The 21,326-nt window shown below is 38.5% G+C and overlaps 1 protein-coding gene across 1 annotated transcript in view; it reads right to left on the bottom strand.

The window, feature by feature from the left end:
* RAP1B (RAP1B, member of RAS oncogene family) overlaps positions 1 to 10,980 on the bottom strand; it is a 45,300-nt gene extending 34,320 nt beyond the window's left edge. The window contains exon 1 of the mRNA XM_001364262.5: positions 10,842 to 10,980. The gene's annotated coding sequence lies outside the window, so the exon portion shown is untranslated. The remainder of the gene's footprint in view (positions 1 to 10,841) is intronic.
* Positions 10,981 to 21,326: the final 10,346 nt, after the last annotated feature.

The raw sequence follows: 21,326 nt of genomic DNA, 5'->3' as shown, positions 1-21,326 counted from the left end.
ACAGATTTTATTCCCTATTGTTTGACCATTTACTATGGGAAGGGCCAAGGTAATTTCCCATTAAATTCCCTACCCAGGCATTTATCTCATGAGGGTGGGTTCCAAAATACTTAAAACCACTGAAAAACCCTAAGGTGAAGTTTAATATTTTCACACTTGGTCTCTCAACTATTCCACACCCCTTCCTTCTTCCTATCTATTCAGAATAGTACTGTTTAGATTTAACAGTCTTTGTTCTTTCTTATAGCAGAACAAATCCACATCTAAAGTAATGCCTCATAATGATGACCTTGGATTCTGGAAGACCTCTGCCTGGCAATAAAATAGTAATCATTAAACCGTTGAATAGTAGTGGGCAAACAATCCAATGGCCAATTGTGTGGACAAGACCAACATATCTTCATCCTCTGTAGTTGAAGTAGAAAGCTTATCTATTTGAAGTTAGAAACAGGATTAATGTGCAAAAAAAATGGAAATTACCAGCCCAAAATTCAAAAGGTGAAGTTAACAAGGCCTACACCTAAAAAGCTCACAGAAAATAAAAATACATTCTTTCTAAAAACCCTTGCCTTCTTTCTGAGAATCAATACTGGATATTGCTTCCAAGAAAGAAGAACAGTAGGGCTAGACAACAGGGGTTAAATGACTAGGGACAAACAAATAGGAAGTATCTGAGGTCTGGTTCTCTATCCACCGAGCCACTTAGCTGCACCCAGAATACTACATTCTAACCATAAGTGAACATATTTGGATTGGGATAATGGGGAGTAGGGAAATCTATAATTGTCAATGCTATAATGGCTAATGAGAATAAATTTATTCTATTGTCACTTAACCTCTAGTATGTTGTAGGAATTTGGGTACACAGAAGAGGCTAGTTGATTTATAAGTGCTTCTGGAATGATGACATTTGGTATGGAATAGGGAATTGGGACATACTAGCATTTATACTCTCCACCAAAATAATACTACTTTTAAGTTTCAACTACCATTTACCTGGACCATCCTGATCTAGTTACTTTATCTTTGAAGCATGGACTTTTGTCTCTGTATAGTATTATTTTCTGTAGCACCATAAATATAACCTGCCACATATTCAGGGCATGGGGTATACTTTTATAGCATTTTGAATGTCATTTCCTTTCTTTTTTAAAAATCTTAATACTTAAATATAACACTTAAAAATTTTTGCAAAGAGTTTTAAAGATATTGTCCTCATAACTGAGAGCTGGGTGCTACCCTTTACCTTGTATTTATTTTTGTGTGGAAACACAACAGAGTAGATATGTTTGGACTTGCAAGTGAAAAGCCCTGTCCTGGGTTTGAATCTCAGCTATGCCCCTGTGTGATTTACTTCTATGGGCCAGAGTTCTACCTCTGTAAAGTAAGGGAAATTAAAACTAGATAACCATTTTACCTCTGAATTTGGGATATCCCTATCCATCCTCTACTTCTGTGTGTTTATGTTGTTTCCTGCTAGGTAAACTTCTTGAAGGGAGGAACCAGGAACTACTTACTTTTTACCTTATATCCAAAATGCCTTGCACAGTCCTTGGCACATGGTAGAAGCGCAGTCAATGTTTGATCAGACACATCCAGAAGGTGTGCATCTGTCCATATCTCTCCCAACAGTTCAGATGAACCAATTCATGGCATCTACTCAAGAAATGGTTTTTACAGTCTCTATAGAGTTGCTTGTAAATATTAGGAAATATGGTATAGCAGAAACTGTAAGATTAAGGTGATCTGGGTTTTGATTTTAGTTTTTTTTTTTTTTGAATTTGTTATCTGTGCGCCCTTGGGAAAACGAATTCACCTTCCTGTGCCTTAGCCTTCCAATTCTTACAACAGACCAGCAGCCCCAACATCCTCACATGCTTTGTAAGTTCAAATGAGATCGTCATGTATGAAAAGTGAAGTACTGATATTAATTTAAGATAATAAGCACTAGAGGTGGGTGTGACATGCTGATTTTAGGGCAGTTAGAGGTTATGGAATCTAACTTTCACCTTCTGCTTGAATACTTCTATTGAAGAGACCTCATAAAAATGGAAAAAGGCACTTCACAAGATTTTATTAAGTCCCTTACTGCTCTTTTGCCTTAGAACCAAAACACAATATTGATTCTAAGACATAAGATAAGGGTTAGAAAATATTAAGCCCCAACATGAGGTGCCAGAATACAAAGAAAACCAAAGTAGCCCTACCTTCAAGGGATGGGCATTCCAGAGGGCAAGGGGAAAGAACAATGTGTATGCAAATAAATTAGATATACATGAACTACAATGAGGACAGGCCGAGTACTAACAATTTGGGCAATCAGGTAGGCCTCTTGAAGAGAATGAGTTTCTGAGAGGGAAAACATTCTAGGCATTAGTCAGGATATAAAATGTTGTATATGGAAAATAGCAATTAGGCTAGTTTGGCTGCAACTAAAGAAGAAAAATAATATGCAATCAACTTCGAAGGATAATCTGGAGTCAGACTGTGAAGGTCTTGAAATATTAACCAGGGGCTTATGTTTGATCTTAAAGGGAGAGTCACTCAGCCAGTATGCATCAGAGGTGGGGTTTATGCAGGTCTTTCTGACTCTGAGGCTGGCTTTCCATATCCATGCTAACAAATACAACGTTTTTATGTCGATTGCTTTAATTTTCTGAAGCAGTGGGGTGCTGACGAAACTTCTTAAGCAGGGGATAATAGATTGTTGCTTTAAGATTATGAATTTGTCTGCTGTGTGGAAGACAGATTGTAAAGAGATAAGAGTTTGGATACAGGAATATTAATTTAGAATGCTATTGCAATAGTACAGGGGAAAGGCAATGAGGGCTTGACTTAAGGTACCTAGCTATGAGTAAAGAGAAGCAGACTGATGAGAGAGATATGAAGATAAATTGACAAGGCATGGCTACGGAAGGCTCCCCAGTTTAACACGTTTCCAGGACCTATGATTTTTGTCCCATTGCTGACAGATCACAATCCCTAAACAATTTAACAATCTTTGAGAGTCCTTACTGCTGAAAAAAAATCCATCACCCTCTAGTCAATTTAGTGACAAACCTCTGCATACTCAATCATGTTGGTATAGATAACCAAAAATATACTCTATTACCTATTGATGTTCAAAGGGTTAGCAGGACGTGCCTGGATTTGCACTGTCCTGGCAATGCAGGTTCATCTCCAAACCATGACAAAGCATTAAGACACAGCTTAAGCTAAAGTTATCAGTTTAGTTACATGTGAACTGGGCATATATCTCAAGGAGACCACAGATATTAAGATTTTGTACATGAAGAGATTATTAAGTGCTTGTCATATATATAACTATATATGACAGGCACTGTGCTAAGTGCTAGAGATACAAAAAGAGGCAAAAGACAGTCCAGTCCCCCTTGCCCTATGCAGGCAATCAGAAACAAAAGGAGATTCTGAAGAATGTGAGTTTAGTGGGATGATGTTTTCTAGTAAGAAATTATATGAGGAATTGTGTGAAAGATGTGAAGATTAATTTGAACCAATGTAAACTGAAGGAGAACAACAGACATGAGTATGACAATGTAAATAAAAAAATATTAAAAGCCTAAGCCTAAAGAATTGTAATGTCCAATCTTGGTTCCTGGTACCAGAACATAAAACACTTCTCTTCCTCTTCACAGAAATGTGGAAATTATGGGGAGTGTTGCATTCAATTAGTCAAAGTTATTGTATATGCTGCTTTTTCTTTTATTTTTCTTTGTTGTAAAGGCTTGTTCAATGCTGTGTATGTGTGATAAAGGTATTTATAGTAACTTTTCATAGTAGCCGAAAATAAAACCAAGTCAATGGCCAGACTATGTTTTAAGACTTTTAACAGATTATGATGCAAGAAGTGACAAAGTTTCAGAGGAAACTGGAAAAACCTACATAAACTAATGCAAAGTGAATGAGTACAACCTGTAGACCAATTTATAAAATAAGATTATAAAGAAAAGTCACTATGGAATGATAAATCACAATGCCAGAGAAGATGTGCTGCTAGTTGAGATGAACTTAAAATGCAGAACAAATGTTTGGACTTGGCCAATATGGGAATTTATTTTACTATGCATGTTTGCTTTGAGGGTTTTCTTTTTTCAATGGAGAAACAGTGAGGAGAAATAATAATTCTTGTAAATATAATGAGGGGAGAGGGAGATGAAGATACATAACTAAAAATGACTGATAAAAAGACAAAAAAGATAACCAAAATTTATTTTGAACCCTGAATACACAGTACATTAAAAAGACCATAGTGGGTATTCTTCTTGCAGAGAAGCAAAAAGGACTGGGACGATTTTGGGTAGTAAGACCAAATAAAACATGAAGGGAAGTGAGCACCTGGATAGGAAGATGGGAGAGAAATTCAGAAAAGGAGGTGTGTATAAACACAAATTTTGCATAGAGGCAATTTTGGTAATAACTTTGAAAACTGAAAATAGCCCTACAGTTTGCTGGTTGCTTGAGCTAAAACATTTAGTCTAGGTAAATTTAGATGTTCTAATTCAACTCATTTTTCATCTATCTCAATTCTCCCTTGTCCTCGGAAATAGACAGTATATATACAGCCTGCAGTCATTGAAAGAATGGATTCAAAACCAGTTAAGATCAGGGTTCAAATCCAACCTCATGACAACTTGACTGACTGTAAACAAGTCATTTACTCATTTAATATGATCCAGAGAGCTCTCTAAGAGTATTAATTGCTGAGCAGATGGTGGCCTATGTTAGTAGAGGGAGTTCCCTAACCAGATGAAGTTACAGGTCTAGACCAAAAAATTGCTAAACATGCTTTACCACATCTATATATCCACCCTTTCCCCAGATCTACATATCCACCTCCAGTTTCATACATCAACTGCTTAAGCAACACTTTGATATTCCACAGGAATCTCAAAGTTCAAAACACAATTTCCCCAAACCCATCCCTCTTTCAACTGTTCCCATATTTAAGGTGGTCCCCACCATACTTAGTCACCCACCAGGATCATAACCTCAAGTCATCCTTGATTGCTCCAAAGTAAAGATGGATCCAAGTTTCAGGGACTCTCTCTTGACTTTAAGATAAATTGAATTTTCACTACATGGTTGGTTCTATGCTGCCTTTTCAGGCTTCTATGTTGTTCTCCATCAACTCTTGAGAAGTTGTAAAACTTGTTTTCTTCGAGTTCTTCATACATGAAATCCCATTCTCTTGTCTCCATAACTTTCTTCGCATGGGGCACTGTTTTAAAACTGCATCTAGCTTCCCTTAAAGCTACCTAGCTCATGCCAGCTCCCTCTCCTCCCACAATGAGACCTTTCCCAATGGCCACAGTTTCTATTATTCCCTGCCCAACACCCTGGAAACTATTGTATTTATGTATGTTTATATTTGTCTCCCAGAGAGAACATCAAAGGCAGGGTATTTTTTTGTTTTTGTATCCCCAGCAAACGTTCCTGTGTTAAGTACAATACTAGGGAGATTAAAAAGACAAATTAAGAAGCAATCCTTAATTCCATCATGGTAAAGTTCAGCTGACTTATTTGTATTTTATTTCTTTTAATTTAATAATTAAGGGGGGAAAATCACTTTCAAAATTCTCCAAGCCCTAAAAAGTAGCAAAATTCTGATTATACTGATTTTAGTGGGCACTTCCCCCTCCTCAACACCTGCAGTCTCTTTGCCAAGTTGAAAGCATTCTTCCCCTACAAATACAACTGTTCAACAAGGCATAGGATTGACATTTACTGGAAATTAACTTAATTTTAGTGAATCATAAACCTGCTTACTTTTGGTAATCTGACAGGTATAAATAAGGGAAGTGTAAATTCAATTTAGAATAATACTGTTATTAAACCATCACTCAACACTTAAAAGGAAATTTAACTTTCTTAATTTGAGATGAACATATTTCTAACAACTAAAAAATATAGGATGCACATGATCAGAGAATTACAAAGCAAACGTAGTCCAACTCTAGAATAGTGCCTTTCTATAGCACATGGGGAATTTCTGTACCAAATTAAAACTGAACATATTTTTAGATGTGAAAGTAGTTTATATAAAATTATTTTATTTAAAGGCATAATATTTACATTCCCTCTTCATCTAGGTAATCCAGTTATCATTCCCTACAAAGAGATAAATTGAAAAATTGAAAAGCAAACCCATATTTTACAAATTGTTATGGAAATAAGAGACACAGAATACATGTTTGACCTTCGCAATAACTAGATACCAAGAGTAATATTATGGTTGGAACTTTGAGAATAAATGGAATTCAATTTTATTTATTTAGGTTTATTAAGTGACCAACATACAAAGCATCCTGCTCGGTGCTGGGAACATGAGGCAATATTCCACTTTGACTAAGAAGTTCACAATCTAACATTGAGAAAGTACAAATAGTTTTGCTACAAGAGATAATTACATACAGCAAGTTCAAACTAAGTAGTGTAAGATATTTGAGAGAGGAGGGTTTCTTAGGGCAAGACTTCAAGGAGGAGATGCTGTGGAGTAGTTGGGCCTTAAAGAGAAAGACTTCAGTTAAATGAGAGGGAATTCCCAAAAGAGAAATTCAGACAGACAATAGGATTAAAAAGGAGTTGAGAGAACAGTCCAATTTTGCTAGAATATAAACTGGACATGTAGGTTCAAATAAGAGGAGAGGCCTTGAATATCAGAATAAACGGTTTATACCACATACAAAAAGACACTTGGGACCCACTACTGAAGGTTCTTTTTAAAAATAGAAAGTGACATGTCTAAAAGCAATGCATTAAGATTGTTTAATAATGGTCATCTATAAAGTGTCTAAAGCGATTTTATAATATACATTGGCTCCACATAAAACTTTACTCCACAAAAATGGACATAACACCTCTAAAAATATCGATTTAAAAGATTTAAGCAGTTCAATATTATCTCCAAAGGAGGGGGGCAGCATCACTATGGAATGAACATTGGTTTTGGAATCAAGGGAATAGGGCTGAAATACTGGCTGTTGACCTTTACTTTATAATAATTTGCCAGGGTCCCAATTTTCTAGTCTCATGTGTAAAATGAGGGGGGCTGGACTGGACGAGTTCTTACTATGATCCCAAGAGGCCATAATAAATTCTAGTCTTGGAAGCAATCAGAACAGGGCTTTTGTAGTTTGTTTGCTGTCTTATAAATCCAAAGAAGCCTAAAGATTTTCCTACAAATTTAAAAGTTCTGAAATGATAAATTACTATTTATCAACACTGTCCTATAATGTGGTTCAGAAAAAAGTTTTCAACATACAGGAAACCTAGATTATTTATATATTTATAGATGGCTACACTGATAAGTACTCAAGATTTATTTGTTATGCTGATCTTTGAAAGAGTCAGTTCCCAGGCTTATAACTTAACTAGTTGGCCTGGGAAGCTTTTGATAAATTTGGCTAGAAGTAAAAGCTCTCTGTTCCATTGACCCTAAAAAGCTGTCTAGTCCCTGAAATAAGAAAAAAAAAGTGATAAACGAATACAGCTTATAAAAGATCCTTTTGCTCCCTAAATAATAAGTAAACCCCTCTGATAGGATTGCTAGGCCAGTCTTCTGTTTCAATACCGCCAGGATGGGTTATAGCAAGGCTCTAATGTACTATCTTAAAAGTCTATCATAAGTGGTAATTCAAAATTGGTCTTTGAATGCTTTGATTATAAATACAAAGATATTTCCAGGAGCACTAAAATCTAGAGCACCAACACTTGGAGGTTAAGAGGAGGAAGGTATGGTAAGCACAAGGAGAAACCACCTCTGGTAATAATATGAATAGAAACCAAAGTACATAATAAAGTGTCATTAAGGAAAAACACAAGCCAGAAACAGATCATTTGGTGTTTTTACCTTTAAATTTCTCTCAGAAATTGAATTTATTAAGGAGACTATAACAGAGTGAACAGTATCCTATTCAGTTACATCAATTGTAAGGTTTATACTAGAGCTCTTGAGTAACAATAAAACTAGTTGCTAAATTATCAATCTTTCTTTATATTGGCTATGGTTATTAAGATCCTTAAGTAACTCATCTAGTACTAAAGCACTAGACATATTTGTGCCTTAGCTTTGCTAATGGGCCATCTAATTCCATAGTGTAATTCTGAAGATAAAATAAAAACTGATGGAAAGCATTCTGAAAAGTTAAAGCACTTTATAAACAGAGGCAAGAAATTTTGCAACCAAGTCTTCATCTATCTACTCAATTAGCTAGCAGTCAAATGCTGAAACTACTTTCATTTCCCTTTTGAAAAGGCAGTCAAGAGGAGATAGGGCCAACTGGAGTCACATATCTGGCTAGGTGATCCTGGGCAAGTCCCTAAACCTCAGCACTCTCAGCAACAAAGACTTAATGTTGAAAAAAAAGTGCAGGCCCACATTAATAAAGGCTATTTCCTCACCTAGGAATTCCCTATATCAATGAAATAATAAAATCATAAATCCTGATCCCTGTGTGCAATCTCGTTTATGTCAGTCACCTCTGTCTGTGGAGCTATCTGATTTGATATACCAGGACTAAACTCTGGTTGGTTTCAAGGCCCTTCTCCAGGTTTTCCCAAACAAACTCTCTATAATTTATGCATGGCCAATCTTTTAATTCTCCACCCCACAAGCCTACTCAAAGATCATTTTGTCCTTTTTTGGTACCCAAAAAGCCAGCATTTAATATATGACCTTGGATAAGTCACTTCACTTAGAGGTATCTATTTTTTATCTAGAAAATGAGGGGTTTTGTACTAGATAAAATCTCCAAGGTCCCTCCCAGCTCTGAAGTTAATAACTACAAAAAAAATTTGTCCAGAGGGAAACCCTTGAGTAAGTTTAGAGTTGGGAGGCAAATGGTATTCTTTTTCTTTTGTGTATCATTTCTTGCTAGGATAACTTGCAAGCAATTCCAAATACTTTTATGGTCTTAGGCAGATAGCTACAAATAGCTACTAAAAAGGTGAGGGGGGTCCTACTTCTGAGATTGCTTATATCAGAAAAATGCATTTTAAAAGTAATGTCTCCAAATTACTCAAATAGGATGTTGTAAGTCCCTCAAATTCTTGCTTGATACAAAAATGAGGTTAATATGGCTTAACTTTAAGGTGATATAAAAATCTAAAGTCATTAACTTTTGCAGGAAACATCAGTTTGTGGACATACTGGTATTGCTTCTCTAAAGAGAAAGAACAAGCATTAGGCTAAATGTATCAATCAACAACCATTAAGCCTACCACATGCCAGTCACATAAGTACAAAAAAAGAAACAATCCTTACTTGCAAGGAGCTTACCTATGACTGATAGTAGACTCTCCATATTAGGCCCTCCCCAAAACAAACAAACAAAAAAAGTTGATATTAAGTACAGCATTTCCCACAAAAGACATTCATTTAGGGATGTGTAGGATAAAAAATGACCACCTACTCAAATTACAATGAAAAACAAATTGGGGGGGCTTAAAGAAAAAAACATTTTGAGGCTTTGAAGAATCATAGTTTATGCATTTCCAGCATACTGCAAGCTCCTTAAAAGGGAGGAATTGATTTGTTTAATTTCCTCAGTACTTAGCACAGGGTCTGGTACATGGTAGGTACTTAATTAATGCTACATCCATTTAGAGGGTGGGAAAACGTGAGGGTTAAAAATTCCACTTATGAATGTATTTTGAGGCTTTAAAACCATAGTTTTACACCCCTATTAGATCGTGCACTCCCTAAGGTTATTGGGGGGATGCAAAGTAGATGTTTGCTGATCTGAGAATGCAGTACTTTCCTCGTAGGGATATTGGGGGGTGGGGGGGGGGGGAGAGAAGAACTCTGCTGGAACAGTTTAAAAGAATCCACCTCAGAGTTTGGGAGCCTCACCTCCAATAGAATGTGAGCTTCTTGAGGGAAGGTATGGGTTTTCTTGGTTATCTCAAGTACACATAATAGGCGCTGCACATTTGCAGCCTTGGGAGTGCAGTACTTTCCTCAAAAGGTACGGCGGGTGGGGGGTGGGGGTGGAATAGAGTGGGGGGAGGGGCCCAGGGAGCTTCCAATGCCTACTTCAAGACTGGGAGCACCCTGCGGGCAGGGTCCCTTGAGTCTCTCGGGGCACTTCCTGGACGCTCATCGGACCCAGCTTGACCCCCGAAGAGCTGAGGCTGGAACCCCGGATACCGGGGTGGTCCCCCTGCGCCCCACCCCCACGGACAGGCTCCCCAGGGGGCCATTTCCTGCCCGGCTGCAGGGAGGGACAGAGCCGGACTAGGTGGGGCTGGCTGCGCCGCCTTCCTCCTACCACTTCCCGAAACAAACCCGAGTCCAGCAGCCCCAACGAGCAAACTTTCCCCTTTCCCTTCCCTGTCAGCTGGGCAGCCTGAGGGAGGGGGCCCGGGAGTGGTCACCTCAAACCACCCCCCTCTTCCTCAGATTCGGTGCTGGTCCGCCCGGTCCAGGGACAACTTTTCTCGTTTCCGCCCTCCACTTCCACGCTCAGCCCGAGGTGGGGGTGGGGGACCCCCGCTGCGCGAGGGTGGTGGTCGTCGCGGAGTGGGGGGGCGGAGAGACGGCCCCGCAACCCAGCCCCGCACAGTGCATGCCAGCCGGAGCGGGAGGGGGTGCGTGTGAGCGAGTGAGCTGGGGGTCCTACAGCTCGCACTCCCTCCGCCATGTTTCAGACATTTGACCCTTCCGCGGAGCGCGCGGCTCTCCGGCAGCGTCTAGTCCCTCCGAGGCCCGGCCCGGCCACGCCACCTGCGCGTCCCGGCTCGGACCGGGAGCCTTCAGCCCCGGCGGCCCGTTCGCGCCCCTCCCGGGCCTCCTCCCCACCCCGCCGCCGGCCCCAACTCACTCAGGGCGCTGCCACCGAGTCCCCCGGAGGACTCCCTCCGCAGAGCCGGGCTCGCTCGCTCTCGGCGTCTCCGTCTCCGCTCTCCGGTCGCCAAGGCGGGTGGGTCGCCGGGCCGCTGCCGCCGCCTCCCTCCTCTTCTTCCTCCTCTTCCGCCGCCGCCGCTCCGGCTCGTTCCACGCCTGACTCTGGGCGAGGTTTGGCTGGGTCGCCTTGACGTCAGGCGTTTCAGCCTCGCTTTCGGTTCCTTCCGCCGGCGGAGAGGGCGGGCGCGGGGCACGGAGGGGGCGGGGCCAGAGAGGGAGGGAGCCGGGAACGAGGAGGGAGGGGCGGGGCGCCAGCGAGCCTGACCTTTCCCCTCCCCCTCCCTCTCCCTCCTCCCTCCCACGCCTCCGGGAGCAAAGGGAGGCTGGGTGTTCTCCACGTGGAGCGCGGGGCTGGCTTTGCATCAGCCCAGAAATCTTTAGGAAGCACCTACTATGTGCCAGGCGCGGTGGATGCCAATCGCGGGGCATGGACAGAAAGGCAGAAGGCAGTCCCTACCCTCAGTTTAGTGTGGCTACAACTATCTACAAACGAGAAACGCGCAGGATATAATGGAACTTCTCAGGGAAGACTCTACCACATCCATAAACATTTATTAAGCGCCTACAGCTGCGAACTGCGAGGGATGAACAGAGAGGCAAAAGGCAGCCCCAGCTCTCTAGGAGCTCACCGTCCCACGCTGCAGACCACTAGGGATAAATGAGAGAGATACAGAATGCACTGGAAATCAACCGAGAGCAGCCTCCAATCAGGGGGCAAACATGTCTTAGGTGCCTCCTAGTGTTGGGGGTAGAAATGCAACTGACAGTTCCTGTTCATTAGGAGTTTAGAGTCTTGTCAATCAACACTTATGGAGCACCTGCTATATGCCAGGCCCTGTGTGTGCTAAGTGCTGGAGTCAGAAAGAAAGGCTTTTGCAATTCAGTTTTTTCCCCCTAATCTTTTGGTTCAATATTTGGAAAACCATCCACATAATTGACCATATTAACAAGCAAATCAACAAAAATCACATGATTATCTCAATAGATGCAGAAAAAACCTTTGACAAAATACAACACCCATTCCTATTAAAAACACTAGAAAGCATAGGAATAGAAGGGTCGTTCCTAAAAATAATAAACAGTATATATCTAAAACCATCAGCAAACATCCATCATCTGCAATGGGGATAAACTAGATGCATTCCCAATAAGATCAGGAGTGAAACAAGGATGCCCATTATCACCTCTACTATTTGACATTGTACTAGAAACACTAGCAGTAGCAATTAGAGAAGAAAAAGAAATTGAAGGCATCAAAATAGGCAAGGAGGAGACCAAATTATCGCTCTTTGCGGATGACATGATGGTCTACTTAAAGAATCCTAGAGAATCAACCAAAAAGCTAGTGGAAATAATCAACAACTTTAGCAAAGTTGCAGGATACAAAATAAATCCTTATAAGTCATCAGCCTTTCTATATATCTCCAACATATCTCAGCAGCAAGAGTTAGAAAGAGAAATTCCCTTTAAAATCACACTAGACAGTATAAAATACTTAGGAATCTATCTGCCAAGACAAATGCAGGAACTATTTGAACACAACTACAAAACACTCTCCCCACAATTAAAAAAAAAAGATCATCATTATAAGGAACACTTAAAGAAATACATTTTGAAATATATAAAGCACCATTCTTATATCATTTCACTTTGAGCTCCACAACAATCAGATGAGGTAGATATCATACATCATCCCTATTTTTCAGATGAGCAAACTGAGTCTCCAAGAAATGTCAGAGTTAGGATGTGAACCTTGTCTTCTCAGGCAACTTGGTGATAGAATGAATAGAGTACTAGACTTGGAGTCAGGAAGACCCAAGTTTAAATTTAGTCTCACTCTTAGCTATCTGTAGGACTCTCAGCAATTCACTTAATTTCTGTCTGTCTCAGTTTTTTCACATGTAAAAACACCTACTTCCCAGGATTATTGTGAGGATCAAATGTGGCTGGCACCCTTCCTTCCTCCCTCCCTCCTTCCCTCCTTCCTTCTCCTTCCTTCCTTCCTTCCTTCCCTCCCTCCCTCCCTCCCTCCCTCCTCCCTCCCTCCTTCCTTCCTTCCTTCCTTCCTTCCTTCCTTCCTTCCTTCCTTCCTTCCTTCCTTCCTTCCTTCCTTCCTTCCTTCCTTCCTTCCTTCCTTCCTTCCTTCCTTCCTTCCTTCCTTCCTTCCTTCCTTCCTTCCTTCCTTCCTGCCTCCCTTCCTTCCTTCCTTCCTGCCTCCCTTCCTTCCTGCCTCCCTTCCTCTACAATCAGCCTTAGACCTGAAAAGGATTCCCCACTATACCTGCCCTGATAAATGTCCATCCAGCCTCTGCTGCATGATCTCCTGAATCACAGGCTTACAGAAATCTTTCTGTCTTGGTTCTTATACAGGATAGTCACAGTGGCAATCAGGAAGTCCTTTGGCAGGTGCCTATTGATATAGACAGATTACACATTTAACTAGTAGTTCTAGGCTGTCATCCTTGAGTTCCTACACAACTATATATTCAGATGCCAGTCAGATCCAAGTGACTATTGAACATCTGGTTGTTTAATTAGATCCAGAACATTTTGTTTATTGATGTTTGATACTTTACACCTCTAAATACTATTTGAGAATGGAAATTTCCTTAAAGGTACAAAGGTAAAAGGAGAAGATGCTCACATGGAATATTTGCATGAGTAGAATTTGAATTTTTTAATAGGGATGTCTCTACTTTTTGGGTCTAGGGTATAACACAGTTTCCCTTTTCCAGGAATTGGTTCCATTTTTCTACTAGAGCTAGGGGAAGGATTCCCCTATTATTTAGTTTAGTTTTTGTTTATGGGAACTTGATATTTCTTCCTCTTCAGAGATCCAAACCTTTTCCCAAATCTCTATCCACTAATCACACAGATAAGGATTAGAGCCTGACAGATTTTATTTTATAAAAAATGGGGATGGGGGGGGGGTGAGGCATAAAATAGCAATGAACAGAAGCAATAGACATTTCTGATAGGGTATGCAACAGTTACATACCCATAAGTCCCCGAGGAAACTGAGGCAAACAAAATTAAGTGACTTGCCCAGGATCACCCAGCTCTCAGGTCTAAGGTCAAATTTGAACTCAGGTCTTTCTCACTCTAGACCCAAGCGCTTTATCCATTGTGCCACCCAACAACCCTACTGATTAGACAGCTCCTTGTAAAACCTTAATTGAAAAAGGACAGCCACCCAGACCAATCGGTCTCATTCCTCTCTAGATGATACTTGGAACTTCCTATACCATACTCCCAATGGGGTACCTTTCTCCTCTCACTTTCCAGCTTTCTTTTATGTGTTGTTTTCACTTAATAGAATGTATGCTCCTTGTGGGTAGGTCTTACCTTATGGGTAGCAAGTTGGTCCAGTGGTTAAGAGCCCTGAGCCTAGAGTCAAGAAGACCCAAATTGAAATTCAGGATCAGATACTTACTAGTTTTATATGATTCTGGGCAAGTCATTTAACCTCTTTTTGCCTCAATTTCCTCATCTGTAAAATGGAGATAATACCTCCAAGGGTTGTTATAAAGATCAAATAATATAATTATAAAATGCTTAGAATAGTGCCTGTTCTAATAATAATTATCACTTTATTCCTATTTTAGCACAGTTGGCACATAAGAACTTAAAAGCCAGCTGACTCCCTAATTTTCATCTGCATTGTTGGAAGGAGTTCCCACACTGGAATGTCCCCATTTGAGGAATTCACAGATCTGCCACACATTTGCCTGTGCTTTGCAATTGATATGTCATTGACTCCTATCTCTGAATCTTTCCTTCATGAATACAGATTACCACCTATCCCCAAGAGACAGTGTATGATACACAGAATGTTGGGCTGGAAAACAGGAACTAGGTGCAAATTCTGACTAGGCTACTTACTACCTGTATGATTTAACCATCCTGATCTTGGTTTCCTTATCTGAAAAATGAGGGGATTGGACTAAATGATCTGTAAGGTCTCTTTCAGCTCAAAATCAACAATCCTATGTCTTCTATGACTTCTCAAATATACCTTTCAGAAGATCTGCCTTGGAAGCTTTGCTCTGGGGTTTTAAAAATATTTTTACTTTTGTGGATACCAATGTGATAATCAGCCTATCTGGAATCATTCATTCTCACTTTATGACTTGTTTTTCTGGCCATATATGTCCTTGATCATGTCTCTTTGGCCACTTCTGGTTCACAAGTCATCATCGGAAAATGTACTGTTGCTGTCTTACATCCATTATGTGTCTCTGGGTCACCTGCAGTGGGGATTCATTAGACATAGTGGTTGCCCAGGCTTTTTTTTTGGCTACAAATGCTGCCATTAGACTGTTGATTTTTTGAGGATATTCTAGAAATTACAGCTAACTAAAACTTGACTGTAACAATAATTGTGTACTCCCTTGACATCACGCTTCTCATTTCTATCAATATTTTATTTCTTTTAAAATTTATTTCAATTAAATTCCAAATATTTTAGCCAACACAAGCACAATAGATTTTTTCTATGAAATACAAGCCCATCATAATGTAATATTTTCTGAATTAACATTTAATAAAACAACAATGAGTCACATAATTTCTACTTCTATTGATGGCTTCTGGTCATCGTCCTTATTAGGGTTTTATACCCAAATGAATAGTGCTAAAGCTAAATCTCAGGGCAGCTAAGTGGCACGGTACAAGGCCTGGAGTAAGGAAGGCTCCTCTTCCTGAGTTCAAATCTGGCCTCAGATACTTACTGATTGGGTAACTCTGGGCAAGTCCCTTAATCTGATTTGCCTCAGTTTCTTCATCTGTAGCATGAGTTGAAGAATGAAATGGCAAAACACTTTAGTATCTTTGCCACATGATTGAACAACAACAAAAATGTTAAATCCCATAAAACTATTTTTTTATGAAGGGTGAAGGAAAAAGCAGAATTTGTATTATAAACATGCACATATGCATTATATGTATGTGTATATATTCATACATGCAAAAGAATATGTAGCTATACATTTAACTATTCACAATGCTTTTTTTTCCTTCTAAAACATTTGCCAATGTGCTAATATAAAAAATAAATCAAAAGACTAGTTTGAAAATTTGGAAATAATTTCCTTTAAATTACCTTTTGAATCTGAAGAAGCTGAGAAAAAAAATGGATGGAATACTGAATTTGGAATTAGAAAGACCTGAGTTAGAATTCTGCCTTCAACTCTGTTTGACCATGAGCAGATCACTTAACCTTTCTCTGAGAATGTGTTCTCATTCATAAATCTGAGATAATAATATATGAACTTTATATCTCATGGAATTGTGCAGTTCAAATGAGAGAATTAAACCTTGAAATACTTTATAAATACCAGCTATATGCTGGTTACAATGTCAGGCGATCAACCATTAAGTGCCTACTATGTGCCAGGTACTGTTTGGGTGATACAAAGAAATATAATAGTCATCCTCTGTCCTCAAGGACCTTACGGTCTAATGGGGAAACAACTTGAAGATAACTTTGTACAAACAAAATATAGACAGGATAGATTGGAGATACTCAAAAGAAGGAAGTCAGTAACTAGCATCATAAGCTGAAATGCTACATAACACGATACACAATATCACATCGTTGAATTAAAACGATATTTGATCTAGACCTCCTCACCTCTGGAAGGAATGGGAAGGGGGAATGAGAATAAGAGATTTTGTAACAGAGGCAAGAGAAGCAGAATGTTTGTTGGAATTTAAACATACCTTGACAAGGCAAATATGACTTCTCACCAAGTTTATTGCTATGTAGCATTTGTTTTTCAGTAAGCATACCATTGTGTACTAGTAGAAAACAAGGGTTATGCATATCTGTGTGTACATATATATATATATATATATATATATGTATATATATATGTATATGCCAAAATCTAAGCAAGGCAATAAGAGAGGAATCTTGTATTGCCTTTCCTTATTGTATGTTTATTATATACTGTCCAAGTATATTTAGGCTCATAGAGCAATGAATACTTTAAGATATCTAACTGGTGGAATTGTTTGACATTTATAAAGACTTCAGTTAGATAGTATGATCCCTAAAATATTTTTTCTACTGACTTGCCTCAGCTCCTAAAATAATTTAAAAGAAATTATTTACAAAATTTCAAAGCTATATATTCATTTCTTTCCTTACTTCCCATTTTTTTCCCTATTAGATGATTGGAAAACATTTTTGTAAAAAAACAAAAACAATCCCCAGTAATATAATAATTGTCCAGTCATTTTTCAGTCAAGTCCAAATCTTCATGACCACTCATGGCAAAGGAATTTCACTGGAGTTCATTGCCATTTCTTTACTTCCATTTTATAGATGAAGAACTGAAGCAAACAGAATTAAGTGTCTTGCCCAGGGTCATACAACTAGTAGGTGCCTGAGGCCAGATTTGAACTCATGAAAATGAGTCTTCCTGATTCCAAGTCCAGTATTCCATCTACCATGGTACCTAGTTGCTCAATACATAGCATTAAAAGGAGCTCTCAGATTGCTTTGCCTTACTGTAGTGAGAGCTCATTTCAATATTCTTGAAGTTTCTGTTTAGTTTTGCCATGTTTTTGACACAGGCTTCCTTCAGTTCCTAATTCTGAATTCCTTAGTCCAGAATTGAAGACCTTCAACAGACTTGGTGAACAGGAGATAGGAACTGAATTGGGAAGAGAACAACGGTAAATTTATTGCTGGGGAAGATGATTCTTCCAAAAGCCAACATCTAAGGGAGACCATAAGAGAAGAATCTTGTATTGCTTTTCCTTGTTGTTCATGTATGACTCTTTCCCTTCTATTCTTCACTGTCTCCCTAAGTCTGTCCAAATTCAAGGGGTCATCTGATAATTGCCTGAATACTTTCAGTGAGAGGGAGATTATTACTTTCCAAGGTAGCCAATTCTACATTTATTTAGAGCTAATAAATAGGATGTTTTCCCATAAGCCAAGCCTTATTATATCTCTGTCTTTTTATTCACTGTTCCTAGAATTGCACTCTCGGCTAAAACAGAACAATTCTAGTCCCTTGGTCATGTCCTTCAAATATTTGAAGAGAGCTACTATGTCTTCCCTAAATCTTTTGTTCTCTAGTAGAAACAAATCCAATTCCTTCAACTAACCATCATATGGCAATAACTTAAATATCTTAGTTTAAACGTATTATCTCTGTCTGGACGTTCTTTAATTTTCAATATTCTACCTTAAATATTGGTCTTGGGACTGACTACAGTATTCCCAATATGCTCTCACCAGGGCGGGGCTCATAGAACTATCACCTCCAGATATTAAATAAAAATGTCTTTTTATATGTAGCCCAAGAATTCATTTACTTTTGTGGATACCATTTCACACTATTGACTTACAATGAGCTTGAAGTCCACTGAAAATCCCAGATATTTTTCAGATGAACTACCAAGTAGCCGTACTCCCTCATCTTGTATTTGTAAAGTTGATTTTTTTGAACCATATGTGAAAGAATTTATAGTTATCTCTAAGAAATTTCATCTTGCTGTATTTGGCCCAATTATCTAGCCTGTTAAAATCTTTTTGAATCCTATCTTTAGCATCTAGTATGTTCACTATATGGGAAATTGAATGTAAATATTTAAAAAGCAGATCCCTGAAAAAAAAAGTACATACCTCACACTTTTAAAGTTTAATTGGATTCTTAATATTTTCTCTATAATTTTCTTAATTATAGAACTCAACAAAACAATAAATCAAATCCTTGTGTGTACTATTTGTTGGTTTAAATGCTCACACTGAAAATTTAACCATCAGCTCTCTCACACCTTTTAGAGATGAATCCAGCAGATTCCTGTAGATATCCATTCCAATTCTGTATCATCTGCTAATTTAATAAGCATATCATCTATAAATTTATCCAAATCATTCATAAAAATATTAAATCAAACAGGGCAACAAATTACTGGGGCACTACACTAGAGACACCCTTCAGGTCATCAATGATTACTCTTTGTATCCAGCCTATTTAAACAGTCTTAAATTCAACAAATTCATCTAAACTCACTTTTTTTGGGTGTGGGGGGGTCTTTTCCACTATAATTAATATCACCAGAGACTTTGTAAAATAATGTGCTAAAATCTAGGTAAATGACATACACATTATTCTTCTGAGTTTATAGTCAAATAAACACTATTAGAACATGAGTTTGGTCAGGCAAACCTGTTTCTGACAAACCATAATGCCTTTTGAGAATGCAAAATTTCTAGAACTACCCTCACTACCCATTTAATCATATATCTTAGTTTGTTTGGAATTGAAGTTAAACTCACTGGTATTTAATTTGTTCTTCCTTCTCTTCTGTTCTTTGAAAATTGGGACATTTGACCTTTTCCAATCCTTTGGCATCTCTCTTGATCTCCGAGATCTCGCAAAGATCACTGAAAGTGGCAGAGTAATTACATCTGTCAAGTTTTTTTTTTTTTTTTTAGTACCTGAAGATTCAACTAATTTGAGCCTGGTGACCTGAATTCATCAAGGACAGTTAGATGTTCTTGTGCTATCTCTTTTCTTATCTTAGGAATCAACTGCTTATTAGCTGTTAGTTCTGTGCTTTCTAGTCTAGAAATCATTCTCTTTTACAGAGAAAGTAGAAGCAAAATAAAAATGGAATAACTCTTAGTTCTCTCCATCACCAGTTATTGTTAGCCCATATTTCCTGAGCCAAGGTCCCATTTTTTTCTTTGATTCTTCTCTCTCTCTCTCTCTCTATTCTCTCTCTCTCTCTCTCCCTCCCTTTGGTCATTCTTAGCTTTCTCTGTCAACTTTGACTCATTATAAATTTTAGCACTCCTGACACTATTCTTACCAGACTGTGACACACTTTTGTATTCATCTTATATTTGTTGACTATTTCCAACTTTTGTACATACCTTAGAAAAAAATCCAAGTTGGTTGGCTAATTTCCTGAGCCTTTGTCTCTTTCTATAATTCTCTTTTCTTCACAGAGGGTTTTTTGTATGACTATTTTTTGTTCTGAACTTAAATATAAAATTTTTTATTTCTGTATATACAACAGAACACAAAAAGGATTTACATATTAACTATGAGTTTACATTTTCAGACATCTGCTTTTAAAAAAACTATATAAAAGCATCATGTGCTTCATTCAAAAGTTTTGCTCATCCATTTCTGTTCTCTTCTGTGCATTTAATTAAAAATTTCAATGGCTCTTCCCCACCTTAGTTTTTACTAACTTTTCTTCTTCTTCTTCCAACTCTTTCCTTGTTCCCAATTAAAAAAAAATGAAAAAAAAAACCCTCTGTAACAAACATAGTGAAGCAAAATAATTCCAGAGTGACCACATTCCAAAAATGTATGCTTTTCCCCCTTCACTTTGAGTTAATCACTTCTCTGTCAGGAGCTGGGTTTCATCATGAGTCTTTTGAAGATAGGATTGGTCATTACATTAATCAGAATTCTTAAATTTGGGGGCAGCTGGGTAGCTCAAAATAGCCTGAGAGCCAGGCCTAGAGATGGGAGTTCTTAGGTTCAAATCTGGCCTCAGATACTTCTCAGCTGTGTGACCCTGGACAAGTCACTTAACCTACAATGCCCACTCTTCTGCCTTGGAACCAATAAACAGTATTGATTCCTAGACAGAAGGTAAGGGTTTTTAAAAAAAAATTCTTAAAATTTTCAACTTTGTATAGCTTTAGAATGTTGCTGTTATTTTATAAATGGTTTTCCTTCTTCTACATACTTTACTCTGAATCCTTTCCTATTTTGTAGGATCCCCTGAAATAATTTTTCTTATTTTCTTAAGGCACAATAATATCATTTTATAGTAACATTTCTTTACATTCATATATTTATTCATCCATTCCCTAATTGTGTGATGTCCCTTTAGATTCTAGTTGTTTACTTTTGCAATGGTTGGCAAATCAATCAAATCATTCCACACCATTTAAAGTGATTATATGCTGCATCCTGATACATTTATTGGGTAATAACGCACCTTGATTGTTCACTAGCTGTGAGCTTGACCTAAATACTGTCCTGAGTGTGGCGAGAAGACTGTTCTGAATGGCTGAGGAATTTGGTTGTGTCCTCTATAGCCTAAAACCATTAGCTAGTTGGAACAAGAGACTATAAGCTTGGTAGTGACCATCTAAAGTAGTGAAAAGGAATTAATTGTCCAGGAGTAGCAGAAGCCTGGACCATGGTGGGTTGTGGTCTCATCATTGGTCTCAGTCTCTTCCTTTACCCATTGTAAGAGGATCCTCATGAATTTTGAAGGATCTGGAATATTTGGACTCAGAGTCCTACTAGTGTGGCTGATGGCTATGCCTGTATTGAGAACCAAGAACAGATTGCATTCAGTGTGAACATCAGACTCAAAACCATAAAGGAAGACCAGTAGAAAAAGAATAACTTGA

Source organism: Monodelphis domestica, chromosome 5 (genome assembly GCF_027887165.1).
Source record: "Monodelphis domestica isolate mMonDom1 chromosome 5, mMonDom1.pri, whole genome shotgun sequence".
Classification (NCBI taxonomy): Eukaryota; Metazoa; Chordata; class Mammalia; order Didelphimorphia; family Didelphidae; genus Monodelphis; species Monodelphis domestica.
Note: the sequence above shows the minus strand (reverse complement) of the source record. Positions and strands in the feature narration are given on the sequence as shown.